The following is a 19,627-nucleotide window of genomic DNA, read 5'->3' on the forward strand; positions in this document are numbered from 1 at the left end:
TAAAAAGTGAAAAATAGTGGAAAAAAAAATTTAATAAATACACATAAAATACCCACCGCTAAAAAAAAACATCCCCCCCCCCCGCCAACCATTGTCGTAACGCTAGCCCTGAACCAATTAACCTAATATAGACATGTAATATATTAACATTTACGGTAGACAATGACAATCACAAATAAAAGGTCTATTTTAGGGTAAAACTATGTTATTACCAAAAAAAACAAAACTTATTTTTTTTACTATTATTTCAAACTTTAAAGAGGCTCTGTCACCAGATTTTGCAGCCCCTATCTGCTATTGCAGCAGATAGGCGCTGCAATGTAGATTACAGTAACGTTTTTATTTTTTAAAAACGAGCATTTTTGGCCAAGTTATGACCATTTTTGTAGTTATGCAAATGAGGCTTGCAAAAGTCCAAGTGGGTGTGTTTAAAAGTAAAAGTCCAAGTGGGCGTGTATTATGTGCGTACATCGGGGCGTTTTTAATACTTTTACTAGCTGGGCATTCTGATGAGAAGTATCATCCACTTCTCTTCAGAACACCCAGCTTCTGGCAGATCACGCTGTGACGTCACTCACAGGTCCTGCATCGTGACGGCCACATCGGCACCAGAGGCTACAGTTGATTCTGCAGCAGCATCAGCGTTTGCAGGTAAGATCGACTTACCTGCAAACGCTGATGCTGCTGCAGAATCAACTGTAGCCTCTGGTGCCGACACGATGCAGGACCTGTGAGTGACGTCACAGATCTGCACTGGCAGAAGCTGGGCGTTCTGAAGAGAAGTGGATGATACTTCTCTTCAGAGCGCCCAGCTAGTAAAAGTATTAAAAACGCCCCGATGTACGCACATAATACACGCCCACTTGGACTTTTACTTTTAAACACACCCACTTGGACTTTTGCAAGCCTCATTTGCATAACTACAAAAATGGTCATAACTTGGCCAAAAATGCTCGTTTTTTAAAAATAAAAACGTTACTGTAATCTACATTGCAGCGCCTATCTGCTGCAATAGCAGATAGGGGTTGCAAAATCTGGTGACAGAGCCTCTTTAAGCCTAAAAATTCTAAAATAGCAGAAAGGATGTGTATAAAAATGATAAAAAAAAACAAACCTGCATTGTCTGTGGAAAAAAAACCCATTGCAAAAATCACGTCGCTAGCCCAACAAATAAAAGAAAGTTCTAGCCGTTTAACTAACAAGTGCCTAACGGTGTCAGGTCCTGAACCGGTTAAACATTTTTAAAATTTACTTTTATTAAGAAATTGTCAATCATTTTTCAGATGCAGCTTCTATATATCTTCCATACATAGAAACTGCATCGTTTGCTATCAACCGGTTCTGAACTGACTTCAGCTGATAGCGGGTCCTGTGTGTTTCGAACACACAGGATCACCATAATATAGTTACCTGCAACCGGAACTGTGAGAGCCTGTCCTTACACATTATTTGAGGTTTTGCCCCCCCCAGTAGTCAGAGTTCAACTTAATGCTAGTCACAGCCACGTCCACCCACCCTCTAATGGTGAAAATTGTGTCCCCACTTTCTCCCTTAATTCCCTGGTTGTCACAGTAGGCCCTTCTTCCACTTTTCTTTTCAAGGAGCCACTTTAAGACTCTCCCAAAGCACCCTTGACTCCCAGTAGTCACAGTGAGGCCTTTCCGCCCCAGCCAAGCAAGCATGTTTATGGGAAATGGGACTGGGGGGGGGGGTAAGGAGATTTCGCTGTGGGCCAAAAGCTCAGCTGACAGATCTCTAATGTGTATGACTGCCTTCAGTCTAGGTTCACAATGTGCGTTTTGAACATGTGTTTTTCTGTTTTAGTTGTTAAAACTTCTATCGAAAGAGATTTGAGTTTATATACACTACCGTTCAAAAGTTTGGGGTCATCCGGACAATTTAGTGTTTTCCAAGAAAACTCACTTATATTTGTCAAATGAGTTGCAAAATGTAGAAAATATAGTCAAGACATTGACAAGGTTAGAAATAATGATTTTTATTTGAAATAATAATTTTCTCCTTCAAACTTTGCTTTCTAGCTGTTAATTTGCTGAGGTAATCGGGAGAAATTTCAACCCATGCTTCCAGAAGCCCCTCCCACAAGTTAGATTGGCTTGATGGGCACTTCTTGCGTACCATACGCTCAAGCTGCTCCCACAACAGCTCTATGGGGTTGAGATCTGGTGACTGCGCTGGCCACTCCATTACAGATGGAATACCAGCTGCCTGCTTCTTCCCTAAATAGTTCTTGCATAATTTGGAGGTGTGCTTTGGGTCATTGTCCTGTTGTAGGATGAAATTGGCTCCAATCAAGCGCTGTCCACAGGGTATGGCATGGCGTTGCAAAATGGAGTGATAGCCTTCCTTATTCAATATCCCTTTTACCTTGTACAAATCTCCCACTTTACCAGCACCAAAGCAACCCCAGACCATCACATTACCTCCACCATGCTTGACAGATGGCGTCAGGCACTCTTCCAGCATCTTTTCAGTTGTTCTGCGTCTCACAAATGTTCTTCTGTGTGATCCAAACACCTCAAACTTCGATTCGTCTGTCCATAACACTTTTTTCCAATCTTCCTCTGTCCAATGTCTGTGTGCTTTTGCCCATATTAATCTTTTCCTTTTATTAGCCAGTCTCAGATATGGCTTTTTCTTTGCCACTCTGCCCTGAAGGCAAGCATCCCGGAGTCGCCTCTTCACTGTAGACGTTGACACTGGCGTTTTGCGGGTACTATTTAATGAAGCTGCCAGTTGAGGACCTGTGAGGCGTCTATTTCTCAAACTAGAGACTCTAATGTACTTGTCTTGTTGCTCAGTTGTGCAGCGGGGCCTCCCACTTCTCTTTCTACTCTGGTTAGAGCCTGTGTGTGCTGTCCTCTGAAGGGAGTAGTACACACCGTTGTAGGAAATCTTCAGTTTCTTGGCAATTTCTCGCATGGAATAGCCTTCATTTCTAAGAACAAGAATAGACTGTCGAGTTTCACATGAAAGCTCTCTTTTTCGAGCCATTTTGAGAGTTTAATCGAACCCACAAATGTAATGCTCCAGATTCTCAACTAGCTCTAAAGAAGGTCAGTTTTATAGCTCCTCTAAACAGCAAAACTGTTTACAGCAGTGCTAACATAATTGCACAAGGGTTTTCAAGTGTTTTCTAATCATCCATTAGCCTTCTAACACAGTTAGCAAACACAATGTACCATTAGAACACTGGAGTGATGGTTGCTGGAAATGGGCCTCTATACACCTATGTAGATATTGCATTAAAAACCAGACGTTTGCAGCTAGAATAGTCATTTAGCACATTAACAATGTATAGAGTGTATTTATGATTAATTTAATGTTATCTTCATTGAAAAAAACTGTGCTTTTCTTTCAAAAATAAGGAAATTTCTAAGTGACCCCAAACTTTTGAACGGTAGTGTATCAAAACAAAAAGTACAGTGTGTACCCAGCCTTAGGCTCAAGTTATATGCATCTTTATGAAGCAGTTGTGGCAAAGCTACAATGTGGTCTAAAAGGAACAAACGGTGTTACATACCTCACACAAGTTGTATTGACTGAAAAGATACAATAGCATCAAGTTAAATCGAAAGGTGCAGCGACCATCGCATTCCATAGGAATACACAGCTGTCACATGATGCGGCAACAAAGTAATATGCACAGGCAAAATAAGTGCAATAAAATTATCATATTGAAATCAGTCTTTTAGATAAAGAACGACTCAAATTACAGGAGATCTCTTATGTACTATACATGAGGCAATGTGATTTAGATATTCTGCACAAGGTTGTAGTCTACTGTTACACCACATTATGCCAACAGACCCACTCCAACAGTGGGCAATGCAAATATTGCAGGTTCTAACTGCACCTCAACTGCAAATTTTAAATACACCCAAAAGCAAGCTACATGCAACCCCATTAGGGTGGATTCACACGCGGCAGATTTTGTTGCAGAAATTTCTGCGAATGAAAATCTGTTTCATTCATCTGTATGGAACTTTTATAAATCCATGTGCTTGCTGCAGGAACAAAACCCATTTAGATGTCTGGAACTTATTTTCAGTTGCTGAAATTTCTGCAACAAAATCTACTGCGTGTTCCAGTGTGATTGTGCAGTGAAAAAAGCTGGGCTGGAACAATGAGAAGTGTATGACACTGATGGGTCACTGATTGGTCAGCCTCATACACTCCTCTGTACAACACCCAGTTGGTAAAAACACGCCCAGTTGGTAAAAACACGCCCAGTTGGTAAAAACACGCCCAGTTGGTAAAAACACGCCCAGTTGGTAAAAACACGCCCAGTTGGTAAAAACACGCCCAGTTGGTAAAAACACGCCCAGTTGGTAAAAACACGCCCAGTTGGTAAAAACACGCCCAGTTGGTAAAAACACGCCCAGTTGGTGATTAAGAAACTAATTAGAATAAATCTAAAATTGCTCAAAAATGATAGTTTTTCAAAATAAAAACCACTGCTGTTATCTACATTACAGCGCCGATCACATTATGTAGGAGATAGGGCACTTATAATCTGGTGACAGAGCCTCTTTACATTTTTATGAATTGTTTTTCAACCTACTGAGTATGTATCATGGAAAACTATTATACTAGAAGGGTATGTTCACACAGGGCGGATACGCTGCGTAAAAGTACACAGCGTTTCCGCCATGGTGACCGCAAGGAATTCCGCACGTAAAAAAAAACACACCAAATTGTGGTGCAGGTTGTCGGCCGGAATGTCCACTGCGGAAGACAGAAAAAAGAAAAACGTACCCTTTGACATCCTACAGGCTGACCTCCTGGGATGAAGTTTTATCCCATGTGACCACTGCAGCCTCTGATTGGCTGCAGAAGTCACATGGGATGAAACGTCATCCCAGGTGGCTGGCCTGGACGAAGAAGAACAGAATTTTTTTTCGCGTTGAGATTTTTGCGGTGGAATCACAGCTTTTCGTAACGTCTGCTATTTGTTGCAGGTTTTACCTCCTCATTGAATTCAACGGGGAGAACCCGCAACAAAAAAGCGGCGACTACGCAAATACAATTGACATGCTGCGGATTAAAAAACTGCACCTCAGGTAAATTTCTGAACGGTTTTCCCACTTATCCTTCACGCAGCGTGTGGATGAGATTTGTTCTAATCTCATCCACTCTGCTGCTATTGTATTATGGTGCGGATTTTCCGCAACTAATATGTTCCGCAGTATTTACACTACGTGTGAACTTACCCGAAGTCTGCTAAAATCAATGCTTCACACTAAGGCCCCATGCACACGACCGTGCCCATAATCACGGTCCGTGAATACAGGGACGGCTGTCTACAGCCACCCGCATAACGTATGGAAGCACGGTGCGTAAAAAGCATAAAAATAGGACATATCCGATCTTTTGCGGAGCCTTTCTACGGCACGGACACCTTCCCATAAATATACGGGAAGAGGTCAGTCGGCCATAGAAATGAATGGGTCTGTAATTACAGACGACATCTACGGTCTTGTGCATGGAGCCTATATCTGCAGGTAAAACTGCTGCGGTTTTCTGTGGCCGATTTACCTGCGTTGTTTTCTTAGAATTCCATTGAGTCTCCTGCCACTTGGAACAAACCCTAAGGCCCCATGCACACGACCGTAATCAAAATACTGATCCATTAATTTCTATTGCCCACCCACACCTTCTCGTATATTTACGGGTAAGTGTCCGAGCCGTAGAAATGACCTGCAAAAAATAGGACGTCCTATTTTTTGATTTTGCAGACTGTGCTCCTATACTTTATAAAGTGAGCACAGCCCGCAAATGCAGGTGACAGTCCGCAGCCATCCGTGCCCGTAATCATGCAGCGGGATTACAACTACGGCTGTATGCAGGGGACCCAAGGCCTTATTTAGACGACCGTATTTTACATCCGTGTGCTGTCCGTCTAAACCGACAGCACACTGACCTATGCAAATCTATGGGGCTAGTCACATATGCGTGTTTTTTCATGCAACGTGTCTGTTGCGTGAAACTCACTGCATGTCCTATTTTGGTCTGTTTTTGTGGACCACGTCTCCCACTGAAATCCATGGGTGCGTGAAAAACACGGACAGCACACGGACATCAGTGTGCCGTCCATTTTTCACGCATCATTTGCTAAATAATGAGATAAACACAAAAAAAAAACAGGAACACCGATGCCACACAGAACTGAAATGTATGAAACATGGTCCATTTTTTTGCGGACGCAAAACGGACACGCTTGTCTGAATAGGGCCGTGTTTAAACGAGCGTGTGCGTTTTGCGCACGCAAAAAACGTGGCGTTTTACGTGCACAAAAGGCACTTAACAGCTCCGTGTGTCATCAACGTATGATGTGCGGCTGCGTGATTTTCACGCAGCCGCCATCATGATGACACTCCGTTTGGATGTTTGTAAACAGAAAAGCACGTGGTGCTTTTCTGTTTTCATTCATCCTTTACACTGCTGTTGCGAGAATCACGCACGTCCCACGGAAGTGCTTCCGTGTGCTGCGCGTGATTTTCACGCACCCATTGACTTCAATGGGTGCGTGATGCGTGAACAGCGCACAAATACAGGACGTCGCGCACCTGTCTGCACGGCCCCATAGACTAACATAGGTCCGTGCGGCGGACGTATAACACGCTCGTGTAAATGAGCCCTAATGCTGTGGAAACATAACTATGAGGCCGGATTCACACGAGCGTGTGCGTTTTGCGCACGCAAAAAAGGCGGCATTTTGCCTGCGCAAAAGGCACTTAACAGCTTCGTGTGGCATCAGAATATGATGCGTGGCTGCGTGCTTTTCGCGCAGCCGCCATCATTATGACACTCCGTTTGGATGTTTGAAAACAGAAAAGCACGTGCTGCTTTTCTGTCTTCATTCATCCTTTTCACAGCTGTTGCGCGAATCACGCGCGTCCCACGGAAGTGCTTCCGTGTGGCACGCGTGATTTTCACGCACCCATTGACTTCAATGGGTGCGTGATGCGCGAAATACGCATAAAGAACGGACATGTCGTGAGTTTTTCGCTGCGGACTCACTCAGCGAAAAAAAATCACGCACCTGTCTGCGCGGCCACATAGACTAATATAGGTCCGTGCGACGCACGTGAAAATCACGCGTGTTGCATGGACGTATATCCCGTTTATCTGAATAAGCCCTAACAGCGATGTTCCCAGTCCATAGGCATACAATTACTCCCATGTACAGAATATTTTCATGCTACTGGGAGATAGACCATGAGGTAAAATAGCTGCACACAAGTCGGGAGACTGCTGCACTAGAAGCCGCCAAGTGACAAAAAAAAAAAAAGAAAAACTGCTTGCTGTAGACAATGGCTTCATTTTTTCTTTGCACTTCTTTGAATTAATTTGTAGCTGTGTAGTTACAATGGACATCACAGGCAGCAATCTCTGGCGGGAGATTTATGTAGTGCCCAACCTCATCCACCACATCTTTCTTAGAACTTGACAGAAGGATCTGAATGTAACAGCTATATGATATATCATGTGCAGACACGGTTTATATGGCAGTGTTCAGTGTCTCCCTGCTCGCAGCTCAGGCTCTACAGTAGCCACTGCTGTGCAGCAGACACATATATAATGACAGACATAACACGTTACCTTATGTAGTGAGCGGCTGTCAGCACCGGCATCAGAACGCACAGTCCCGAGCAGGCCGCCACCTCCAGCTGCTGCTCTCCGTGCTGTGTGCAGCGGCTGTATGACCCGGACCAGTCACAGCGCAGCGAGCCAGGCGGTGCCCGTCGTCTAAGTAACGCAGCTCCCAGAGCGCGGGCTATAAGGGTCGGCTGCTTCCCGCATGTTCATAGCCTTTTATGTGAGGAGATAGAGAACGTCCCAGGAGGAGGTTCAGTTCTTAGATAGCAGTCCCTGTGGAGATACCTCAGAGGCTTGAAGGTTTGTGTAATCCTGTGTGTGCAGTGTATACGGCTAGGTATTAGCTCGGCGGTGTGAGGTAATCGCTTGTACATAGAGTTGTGTGCGGATTACAATTTACAGCTTCGCCGTCTCTTTGTATTGCTCCTAGCAACCCCCTGACCGCCCGGGAATCAGAGGGGAGCACAAAGAAGCAGGGATTTCTTTACGAAGAGGCGCTGCCTGCCTTGCATGTTAAATACATGAGGGCCACCTGTCACAGTGCGGCATTGTAGCATGCTACACAGAGGCCACTATGCTTAGTCCTTGTCCTTTATATTGTACGTCATGTTTGTAACCATTCCAATGGAAAAGCTTCCATTTAGGCCTTATTCACACGAACGTGTGTGTTTTGCGCGTGTTGCAGTTCCGTGTGTCATCAGTGTTTGGTGCGTGTCTGCGTTATTTTCATGCGTATGGCATCCTTCTGTCACGCGGTTTTGACGTTTACAAAATGAAATGAAGGAGGTGGTTTTCTTTTTCTCATCATTTCTTGAGCAACTGTTGCGCGAATCACGCACAGCACACGGATGTGCGTCCATGTGCTGTCCGTTATTTTCCTGCACCCATTGACTTCAATGGGTGCGTGATGCGCAAAAAACGCTCAAGTATAGGACATGCAGTGAGTTTCCCGCTGCGTGAAAAACATGGAATGTCTGAATGGGCCCATTCACTTAAATGGGTCCGTGCGACGTGCGTGATTTTCACGCGCGTCTCACGGACGTGAAATACGCTCGTGTAAATAAGGCCTTAGTAACATGTTGACTAAGGTTATGTTCACACGGAGTCTTTTGCAGGCAGAAAATTCTGCCTCAAAATTCCGTCTGAACTTTTGGGGCAGATTTTGATCTGCCTGCATGCCGTTTGCCGCGTTTTTTGCCCACGGCATTGAGCGCCGCGGGCAAAAAAAACAGCGAAATACGCTTTCTCTGCCTCCCATTGATGTCAATGAGAAGTCAGAGACGTTAATGCCCAAAGGTAGTGCATGTCGCTTCTTTTTCCCGCGAGCGGGAAAAAATGCCTCCGCCTCCCATTGAAATCAATGGGAGGCATCTTCGGCCGTCTTTTGGTGTGTTTTCCGACTCGGTTTCCATGTCAAAAAAACTCAGTGTGAACTGGCCCTTAGGCTCTGCTCACATTGCCATGTTTTGGTCAGTGATTCAGATTCCCCGTTATAAGGGCGGATTCACACGAACGTGATTTTCGTCCGTGCAACCCGCGTGGTTTTCACGCGGGTCGCACGGACCTATACAAGTCTATGGGGCAGTGCAAACAGTCCGTGAGTTTTGCGCAGCGTGAGTCCGCTGTGTAAAACTCACGACATGTCCTATATTTATACGTTGCTCGCGCATCACGCACCCATTGAAGTCAATGGGTGCGTGAAAACCACGCATGTTACACGAAAGCACTTCCGTGCGAACAGCGTGATTCGCGCAACAGCTGTCAAACTATGAATGTAAACAGAAAAGCACCACGTGCTTTTCTGTTTACAAACATCCAAACGGAGTGTCATAATGATGGCGGCTGCGCGAAAATCACGCAGCCGCGCATCATACACTGATGACACACGGAGCTGTTAAGTGCCTTTTGCGCACGCAAAACGCCGTGTTTTTTTGCGTGCGCAAAACGCACACGCTCGTGTAAATCCGCCCTAAGTCAGAGGAGTCCGTCACCATTTAGGGTCCAGGGTCTGCTTGAAAATAGATCCAGCATAGCTGCCAATTATGAACAAAAACCATGACGCTAATATGAACAGAGCCTAATATTGTCTACTGTGCGGTTCGGAATGGTAATGTCAGGGGCCCCCGAGTTATTAGCTTGGGGGACACAAGTATTTAGTTTATTTATTTTATATGGTTGTTGTGTATTTCTCTTCCCCTTTCCCTTTTTTTTTCCATATGTAGTAAAATGGTACTTATCTTATTGGCGTCCCCTATGTAAGCTGTACAGGTGGTACGAGCAGTTTCCAGAGGTTTCTATCTCCAGGCAGATGTTTCCTGGAGAACAGCTGATTGGACAAGGTCAGATGTTTTTTTGGCACAAGCAGGTTCCAGAGAATTCTATTTCCAGGCAGATTTTCCCTAAGGACAGCTGATTGGCCATTGTAACCCTAAATGGCGGGAATCCAAACTATAAATGACCGGGTTTCTTCGTGATCAAGCAGTCGCCTGGAAGCACGAACCGTCGCCCACCCACCGTCCCTATTATGTTGAATGTCCTTCCTGTCGCGATGTTTATTAGAGGTCTTTTATTAGTTAAAAGCTGAATTTTTTTTATTGGTTTCATGATTTAAATTTATGGTTATTTATATATTTTAATTATTATTTATTTGGTTACCCTTAACCCCTTCCCTCTTTAGCCACTTTTGACCTTCCTGACAGAGCCTCATTTTTCAAATCTGACGTTTCACTTTATGTGGTAATAACTCCGGAATGCTTTTACCTATCCAAGCGATTCTGAGATTGTTTTCTCGTGACACATTGGAATTTATGTTACTGCCAACATTTTCTCGATATGTTCAGTAGTTAATTGTGAAAAACACCAAAATGTAGTGAAAAATTGCAAAAATTTGCATTTTTCTCAACTTAAATGTATCTGCTTGTAAGACAGGCAGTTATACCACATAAAATTGTTGCTAATTAACATCCCCCATATGTCTACTTTAGATTGGCATTGTTTTTTGAACATCCTTTTATTTTTCTAGGACATTACAAGGCTTAGAACTTTAGCAGCAATTTCTGACATTTTCAAGAAAATTTCAAAAGGCTATTTTTACAGGGGCCAGTTCAGTTGTGAAGTGGCGTTGAGGTCCTTATATATTAGAAACCCCCAAAAAGTCACCCCATTTTAAAAACTTCACCCCTCAAAGTATTCAAAACAGCATTTAGAAAATTTCTTAACCCTTTAGACTTTTCACAGGAATTAAAGCAAAGTAGAGGTGAAATTTACAAATTTCATATTTTTTTGCAGAAATTAATTTTTAATCCAATTTTCTTTATAACACAGAAAGTTTTACCAGAGAAATGCAACTCAATATTTATTGCCCAGGTTCTGCAGTTTTAGGAAATATCCCACATGTGGCCCTAGCGTGTTACTGGACTGAAGCACCGGCCTCAGAAGCAAAGGAGCACCTAGTGGATTTTGGGGCCTTATTTTTATTACAATATATTTTAGGCACCATGTCAGGTTTGAAGGGCTCTTGCGGTGCCAAAACAGTGGAAATCCCCCAAAAGTGACCCCATTTGGGAAACTACACACCTCAAGGAAATTATCTAGGGGTATAGTGAGCATTTTGACCGCACAGGTTTTTTACAGAAATTATTGGAAGTAGGCTGTGAAAATTAATATCTAAATTTTTTCAAAGAAAATGTAGATTTAGCATTTTTTTTTCCTCATTTCCACAAGGACTAAAGGAGAAAAAGCACCACCAAATTTGTAAAGCAATCTCTCCCGAGTAAAACAATACCCCACATGTGGTAATAAACGGCTGTTTGGACACACGGCAGGGCTTAGAAGGGATGGAGCACCATTTGGTTTTTGGAGTTCACATTTAGCATGAATGGTTTGCGGAGGCCATGTCACATTTACAAAGCCCCTGAGGGGACAAAACAGTGGAAACCCCCCACAAGTGACCCCATTTTAGAAACTACACCCATTGAGGAAATTATCTAGGGGTATAGTGAGCGTTTTGACCCCACAGGTTTTTTTTCAGAAATTATTGGAATTAAGCCCGGAAAATAAAAATCGACATTTTTTTCAAAGAAAATGTAGGTTTAGCTAATTTTTTCTCATTTCCACAAGGACTGAAGGAGAAAAAGCACTGCAAAATTTGTAAAGCAATTTCTCCTGAGTAAAACAATACCCCACATGTGGTCATAAACGGCTGTTTGGTCACACGGCAGGGCTTCGAAGGGAAAGAGCGCTATTTGGCTTATGGAGATCACATTTAGCAGGAATGGTTTGCGGAGGCAATGTCACATTTGCAAAGCCCCTGAGGGGACAAAACAATGAAAATTCCCAAAAAGTGATTCCATTTAGGAAACTACAACCCTTGAGGAATTAATCTAGGGGTGTAGTAAGCATTTAGACCCCATAGATGTTTCATAGTTTATTAGAATTGGGCAGTGAAAATAAAAACAATCCTTTTTCTTCAATAAGATGTAGCTTTAGTGCAAAATTTTTAATTTTCTCAACAAATAAAGGAAAAAAAAGAACCCAACATTTGTAAAGCAATTTCTCCCGAGTACGGCAATACCCCATATGTGGTCAGAAACTGCTATTTGGGCACACGGCAGGGCTCAGAAGGGAAGGAGCGCCATTTGGAGTGCAGACTTTGTTGGATTGGTTTCTGGGCGCCTGTGGGACCAAAACAGTGGAAACCCCTCAGAAGTGACCCCATTTTGGAAACTACACCCCTCAATGCATTTACCTAGGGGTGTAGTGAGCATGTTAACCCCGCAGGTGTTTTGTAGAAATGAGTGTGCACCCCATGTTGCAGAGTGAAAATGGGATTTTTTCCATAGATATGCCAATATGTGGTTCCCGGCTTGTGCCACCATAACAAGACAGCCCTCTAATTATTATGCGGTGTTTCCCGGTTTTAGAAACACCCTACATGTGACCCTAATATTTTGCCTGGACATTTGACCAGGCTCAGGAGTGAGAGAGTACCATGCGAAATTGAGGCCTAATTTGGCGATTTACAAAGTATTGGTTCACAATTGCAGAGGCTCTAATGTGAAATAATAAAAAGAAACCCCTGAGAAGTGACCCCATTTGGAAACTGCACCCCTCAATGCATTTATTAAGGGGTGTAGTGAGCATTTCACCCCACAGGTCTTTTCCATAAATGAATGCGCTGCGGATGTTGCAAATTAAAAATTTATATTTTTCCCTAGATATGCTATTACAGTGGCAAATATGTCATGCCCAGCTTATGACACTGGAGACAACCACCCCAAAAATTGTTAAAAGGGTTCTCCCGGGTATGGCGATGCCATATATGTGGAAGGAAACTGCTGTTTTGGCACGCTGTAGGGTTCAGAGCGGAGGGAGTGCCATTTGCCTTTTGGAGAGCGGATATTGCTTGGTAGTAGTTTTGTTTGAGTATTGCTGGTGTTTCCGTTTATAATGTGGGGGTACATGTAAGCTGGGCAGAGTACATCAGGGGCATAGTTAGGTGGTATAATAATGGGGTAAAAAAACAATAAAATGATCCATAGATGTGTGTTACGCTGTGAAGCAATCCTTTCTGCCCAGGCCGGTGTCACACTGATATATGGCGTCCTTTCTTATGCCCCTTTTGGTCCACACTCCGCACCTTTGCAGTTTGGGGAATTTTGCTGGGAAAGTGTTGTCCTGGTATAATACGGGCACCCTCTCTTCCAGCGGACATGTTTGGGCCCTCCCTTTCCTGGTTCCCTAATTTTAGGTCCTTGATAAATCGCCTCTTCAAACAACTGCATATTTTTTATTTCCTGACTTATTGGAGCCATAACTAATTTTATTTTTTCATAGACGTAGTTGTATGAGGGCTTTTTTTTGCGGGACGAGCTGTAGCATTGGTACCATTTTGGGGTACATGCAACTTTTTAATCACCTTTTACCCTATTTTTTGGGAGGCCAGGTAAACAAAAAACCGCAATTCTGGCATAGTTTTATTTCGTTTTTTTATACAGCGTTCACCATGCGTTATAAACTACATGTTAACTTTATTCTGCGGGTCAGTACGATCCCGGCGATACCTATTTTATAGGACTTTTTTATGTTTTGCTACTTTTTGCACAATAAAACTACTTTTGTAAAAATAATGTATTTTTTCTGTCGCCAAGTTGTGAGAATTCACTGAAGTGACAATTGAGTAAAATATACCTTTTATTATAGTAACTCGCTAAAAACAGGGGTAACACACCACTGTGAAAAAAGCCCCACCGTGTATATTAAAAAATGTATTAAACAATAAACACTGAATCATTTAGATAAGTATATCTCAGTGTTTATAACGATATTCACCGGAATCAGCATTTAACCTGGGCACAACAATAGTACGAGCCCCAAGAACACATCAGGGTCCGTGATCAACACCAGAATCTCCTAGCGCTGGGTCCACCACAATGCTACTGTCCCCTATGCAACAATCCCATATACAAAAACGACCCTACGCGTTTCAAATACTCATCCTCAGGGGTCTGTATCTTGGTCACTCTGGCCTAATTACCAGCGATAAAATATTCAACAGCAGATATTCTGCTGCGCATCACGGAAGGATGCTTGCGTCGATGTCGAGCGGCCAAGTTGTGAGAACCATAAGTTTTAAAAAAAAAAATCGACGCAGCTGTAGGAGGGCTTGTTTTTTGCGAGACGAGCTATAGTTTTTATAGGTACCATTTTTGGAATACGTGCGACTTTTTGATCATTTTTTATTCCAATATTTATAAGTCAAAGTGACCAAAAAACAGAAACTCTGGTATAGTTTTTAGCGTTTTTTTTTTTTATGCGGTTCACCGCGTGCAATAAATAATATAATATTTTGTCAAGACAGGACAACCTAGGGGCACAAGACGCCTTCATAGTTGCACACCAACATTGGTTATTACAATTACCATGTACCTCATCAAATTTTACTGCAGCATGCCTCAAATTGAACAGTAATTTGGCATTTTTACAATCTGTTTCTAAAATGTGTACCTTTGGTAAATTGACTTTGCGCCCATTAATCCTGGCTATGTGATCAGCATACATAGGCCCTATGCACATAGTGGGTGTATTTAGTGGGCCAGCAATTTCTAAATATGTTTCTTGGTCTGAGAGAGCATTGTGAGGAGTGTGATTTACATCTATTTCAACATCATAGCTATAGTCTGTGAGATTGAGGTCATTCATTGATATCGACAGACCAATTAAAGGGATTCCTTTATGATTTGCTGGAACATGAGAACAGATCCAACAGTTGTGTTCAGCTGTTTGTTGATGTAGAAGCTAGATGGTATTCTTCCGCCGTTCTCCATTCACCTGTATACAATAGCATAAGATACAAAAGAACAGGCAGGACAGCAAATCTATTTTTGACATTTTCCTATAGTCAATCCTCCTTTCTTAGAGTGGCCTCACCCTTTTTGCACAAATCTGCGTCACCTGACCCGAAAGTTCACCTTTTTACAGTGAGAAGCGTGAATCTAGTTGGGTTTCCCCTCCACTTTTACTGAGGTAGAAGTGGTCAGTAATACTTGGTATGGGCCATCAAATCAGTGTTCCAGATGTTTCCTCACGTATCTTCTTATCATGACCCAATCTCCAGGTTGTAGGTGATGAGTTCCAGTTTTGTCTTGTGGGTCTTGTAAAAAAGAAAAGACAGCCATGCAAATTAGTCAGCTGCTTATGGAGCTGGACAACATAGTCAGAGAAGAGAAAAAAAGGGAGGATTCCTCCAGCTCACCTTATCATAGGTATAGTGGTTAGCGCATGGGTCCTCGTGTCGGCACACGTACTTGCATAGACAAAGAAGATAAAGGATTGAATCCAGTGCTGGAAATTGGTGCTTCTGGTAAAAACAGGAAACTTCTTCCAAGTTTTTTATTTTCATAAGTTTAAAAGCAGTGAAAAATAGTGAAAGCGGGTTTAGTCCAGAGTAATCTTGTCACAAGCCATGACTAAGGACGCAGCAGACGTCTGAAACGCGTAGGCTACAGCCTATTATCTTTCCAACCATCCTCTGTACTCTGGACTAAACCCGCTTTCACTATTTTTCACTGCTTTTAAACTTATGAAAATAAAACTTGGAAGAAGTTTCCTGTTTTTACCAGAAGCACCAATTTCCAGCGCTGGATTCAATCCTTTATCTTTGTCAGTTAGAGAAGCATACTGTCCATGTAATTCCTGTGGAAAGAAAAGTCCTGTTAGCGGTGGCCTGCCAAACAGTACTTCGAACGGTGAAAGTCCATGCATTCCCTTTGGTGTATGCCTCATTGCAAATAGAGCTAACGGTAGGGTTTGTACCCAAGTAGGTTTTGTTTGCTCACAGATTTTAACAATTTTGTTTTTTAAGACACCATTTGCTCTCTCAACCTTCCCTGATGACTGTGGATGATATGGAGTATGTAGCTGTTGATTGATTTGCAAACCTTCAACATTTCTGCAAATACCTGCCACGTGAAATGTGTCCCACGGTCAGACTCTACGTCTCATGTAGGCCATATCTGCACACAATCTCAGATATTATTTTCTTATCTATCTGCAGTCTCTGGAATGGGTAGTCAGGTTTTACAAGGTGTTTCATCTGTACCCTAGTCATTTTGCCTGGAATGTGCATGGCACAAATCATGCATTTCTTGCACAGCTGTGTCGCAAATTGTGAGAAGCCTGGTGCAACCCAAAATTGACTTGCAATAGCAACCATTCCTCCTTTGGAAACATGAGATGGAAGATGAGATAAGTTTGTTAAAAACTGATATATAGCTGGAGGGGCACACAATCGACCATCCTCATGATTCCAAACACCATTATCTGGTTTACAACCTTTCTTCCTCCATTTAGGCCCCATGCCCACTTCAGTTTTTTCCTTCAGGGTGCTAGCTGTTTTTCTGATGGCTAGCACACTGACCCATTAATTTCAATGGGGCCATGCACACTTCAGTTTTTTTGACGGTCCCGTTGCTCCGTTCTGATCCAAAGTAGAGCATGTCCTACTTTGGTCCAAGATTCCGTGACCGTGAGGCACATGCAAGTCAATGGGGCCGTCAAAAAAACTGAAGGCACACGGAAGGCATCCGTCTGCCGTCCGTGTGTGACGGAGCCGTTGCCTAGCAACGGGCGGGCGGGCAGAAAAATATTACAGAAATATTACACTAATCGGCAGCCACGTGTCTCTATCAATCACTCATAGCAGCTCCTGTATGAGGTCTGCATGCTTCACAACCTTCCCGCAAGAAACTAAGAAACCTCTGTGCTCCCACAGAAGACCAAAATCATGCACAACTCCGTTGTGTGTGTGTGTGTGTGTGTGTGTGTGTGTGTGTGTGTGTGTGTGTGTCTTTACCAGTTTACATGCCTTGAACAGGGCAAGCAACTCTGCGCTCATGGCATAATTTATGATCGTATCAAGGATTTCGGAGTACAAAACTGAGGTGTCTGGTGGTTAGGCCGTGAAGGGCTTCTTAGGGCCTGTTCACATCAGCGTTGCCCTTCCGTTGAGGGGTTCCGTCTGAGGTTTTCGTCGGGTTAAACCCTCAACGGAAAGGAATCCCTCATCATTGATCGTACTTTTATAATTAACTTTGCTTTAAACTTAAACTTTTTAAAGTATCAATTTCCTCTAACAACCTCCTGCAATTAACTTCAGTGTATTAACGTTACATGCATTTGTCATTAAAAGATGCTAAACAGTTCAATGAATATAACGAATATACAAAATAACTGAAATTATTAAAGCATATATTCTGTCTATGACAGTACAAACAATGTGACAGGCTATTCGCGGCTCTTGAAATTGGTAAATTTAAGACTCATACTAAACGATTGCCCACCTTATATCAAATGCATAGAGTTTGGGGGAAGGTGAAGGATCTATTGGGGATTCAGGCTCATACCCAGGTTACTCCTCTTTGGAATAACCCCGGGTTATCGGAGGTTGCCAGTTTGGAGGGTTTAGGGAGATGGAAATACAAGGGCATTTGGTGGTTGGCTCAACTATATAAAGGGGAGTTTGTGAAATTGTTCTCTGATCTGCAATCTGAGTTCGCTTTGCAGAATGACTCCTTTTTTTTAATATTTGCAATTGAGGCATGCGCTAGGGAAGGAACTCACTTGCACTACAAATCCAATTGTTACTCTTATTGGGGATGCAGTGAAATCTAAGGGCCTCATCTCGATAGTTTATACTTACTTGTTAGACAGGGAACATTCTAAAGTTCCTCTTGGCGTCAAGGCTAAGTGGGAAAGGGATGTTGGTCCTATTGAGGATGGGCAGGATATAGTGGCATACACCCCTAGATTATCTCTCAGTGAGGCGCATAAATTGTCACACTTGTATGTTTTGCACAGGGTGTATAAAACACCTAAATTTTTATTTGATATCGGCTTGCGTGATACTCCCTTGTGTAATTGATGTAAAACTCAAAATGCGGATCTCATACATATGATGTGGTCCTGTCCCAATCTTGAAACTTTCTGGAGGGAGGTTGTGGGTATAGTTAATGGGGTGTATTCTGCTGACATTATATTGACGCTATATGTGTGTATCCTTGGTTATGTGGATGATTTAAGGGGGTCCGAGATTTTTAAAACTGCAGTTGGTCGTCTGCTATATATGGCAAGGAAGCTGATTGCTCAGCGTTGGTTGCAGGAGTCACCTCCCACACGGTCAGAGTGCATTGCCAAAGTGAATTGGCTTATAGCTATTGAAAAACCTATATACTTTAAAAGGGGTGCTTCGAAAAAATAAGAGGAGATGTGGGATTCATGGCTGGCTGACTCGGGTTTGGCTTCTGTCGAATTGACCAGTGATAGGGGTATATCTAGAAATCTTGTTTACGGGGTAGAGCAACATACAGGGGCTGTACTCATGTGAAACTGCTACTCCTAATGCTGAAGAATGCTGTTGCTGTCTTGTTTGCTTGGGAGATGTCAAAGTATACGATCACATAATATTTGTATGGATGGGGGGGTTTCTCCTCAGGTGCACCGGGGTGGGGTGGGGGTAGGGGAGGGGTTCTATGTGTTATGTTGTGTAACGTGTGTATTTTTCTTACTTCATGTGCTTGTAGTGTGGAAAGAGCCCTTGTTTTGTGGAAAATGTAAAACTTGTTTGTTTTAATAAAAAGTTACTTGATTGAAAAACAGTATATATTCTGTTCTGATCCCTACTATAAAGATACCTTGGGCTCTTTGTTGCCTTCTAAAAGATGCTACAATCCATCTACTTCCATCTGCTTTCTCATTTGACACGGTCATTCTGAATTTACAATCCCTTAGTAAGCTTACACTATTTTAACAGGTGCTTGCTCACCCATGTGCCATACCTCATATTCATCTCCTTCTGTGGGGATGTAGGAGCATGCGTCCTCTTATCTGATCTGGTGATCAGCCAGATCCTCGTTTGCCGTGACTGTTGCCCATAGCCCTGTAATGATTGAGGGCTCTCATACCCATCTCTCTGTTTTTATTTTCACTAACAAAACTCTATGGCTGTTAGGGAAAGTTCCACACTACGTATCCGTATACACTAAACAAATCTTCCAACAGAGCAATATTACAACCAACCAAACAATCCCACAAATGATCTGCCCTCTATATCATCTATGTCAAACAATCTAAGAAAGGTATTTTCTAAGCATTATGATTTTTTTATGAGGGAGACAAGCCGGTAGCAGCTTCAGCACACGCGCCCTTAAATGTACCTAGATAAAGAACCAACACCAGTGTGACACAAGGCTGTCAAGCAACAGGCCGAGAGGTAATCAGAGATCAGTTTGCTCTCATTCCCTGGGAATAGCCTTACACCCGATGGCAACAGTGGACTGAAGCTGAATTTAATCAATAATGTCCAAAGGCCAAGTGCGGGGGGTAACCAAAGGACCTGTACTGACAAACCTAGACCGGTATGGAAACTACACACAAATACACAACCTTCGATTTTACTTTTGTTCTTCTGCTTAGGCAATGGTTAATATCATTTTACTTGACAAACATAGAA

At 42.8% G+C, this 19,627-nt stretch overlaps 1 protein-coding gene across 2 annotated transcripts in view; it reads right to left on the bottom strand.

Moving 5' to 3' along the window:
* B3GNT4 (UDP-GlcNAc:betaGal beta-1,3-N-acetylglucosaminyltransferase 4) overlaps positions 1-8,073 on the bottom strand; it is a 78,359-nt gene extending 70,286 nt beyond the window's left edge. For both annotated transcript variants that reach the window (XR_012881621.1, XM_075854682.1), the window contains exon 1: positions 7,624-8,073. The gene's annotated coding sequence lies outside the window, so the exon portion shown is untranslated. The remainder of the gene's footprint in view (positions 1-7,623) is intronic.
* Positions 8,074-19,627: the final 11,554 nt, after the last annotated feature.

The sequence above is a fragment of the Rhinoderma darwinii genome, chromosome 1 (assembly GCF_050947455.1).
Source record: "Rhinoderma darwinii isolate aRhiDar2 chromosome 1, aRhiDar2.hap1, whole genome shotgun sequence".
NCBI lineage: Eukaryota > Metazoa > Chordata > Amphibia > Anura > Rhinodermatidae > Rhinoderma > Rhinoderma darwinii.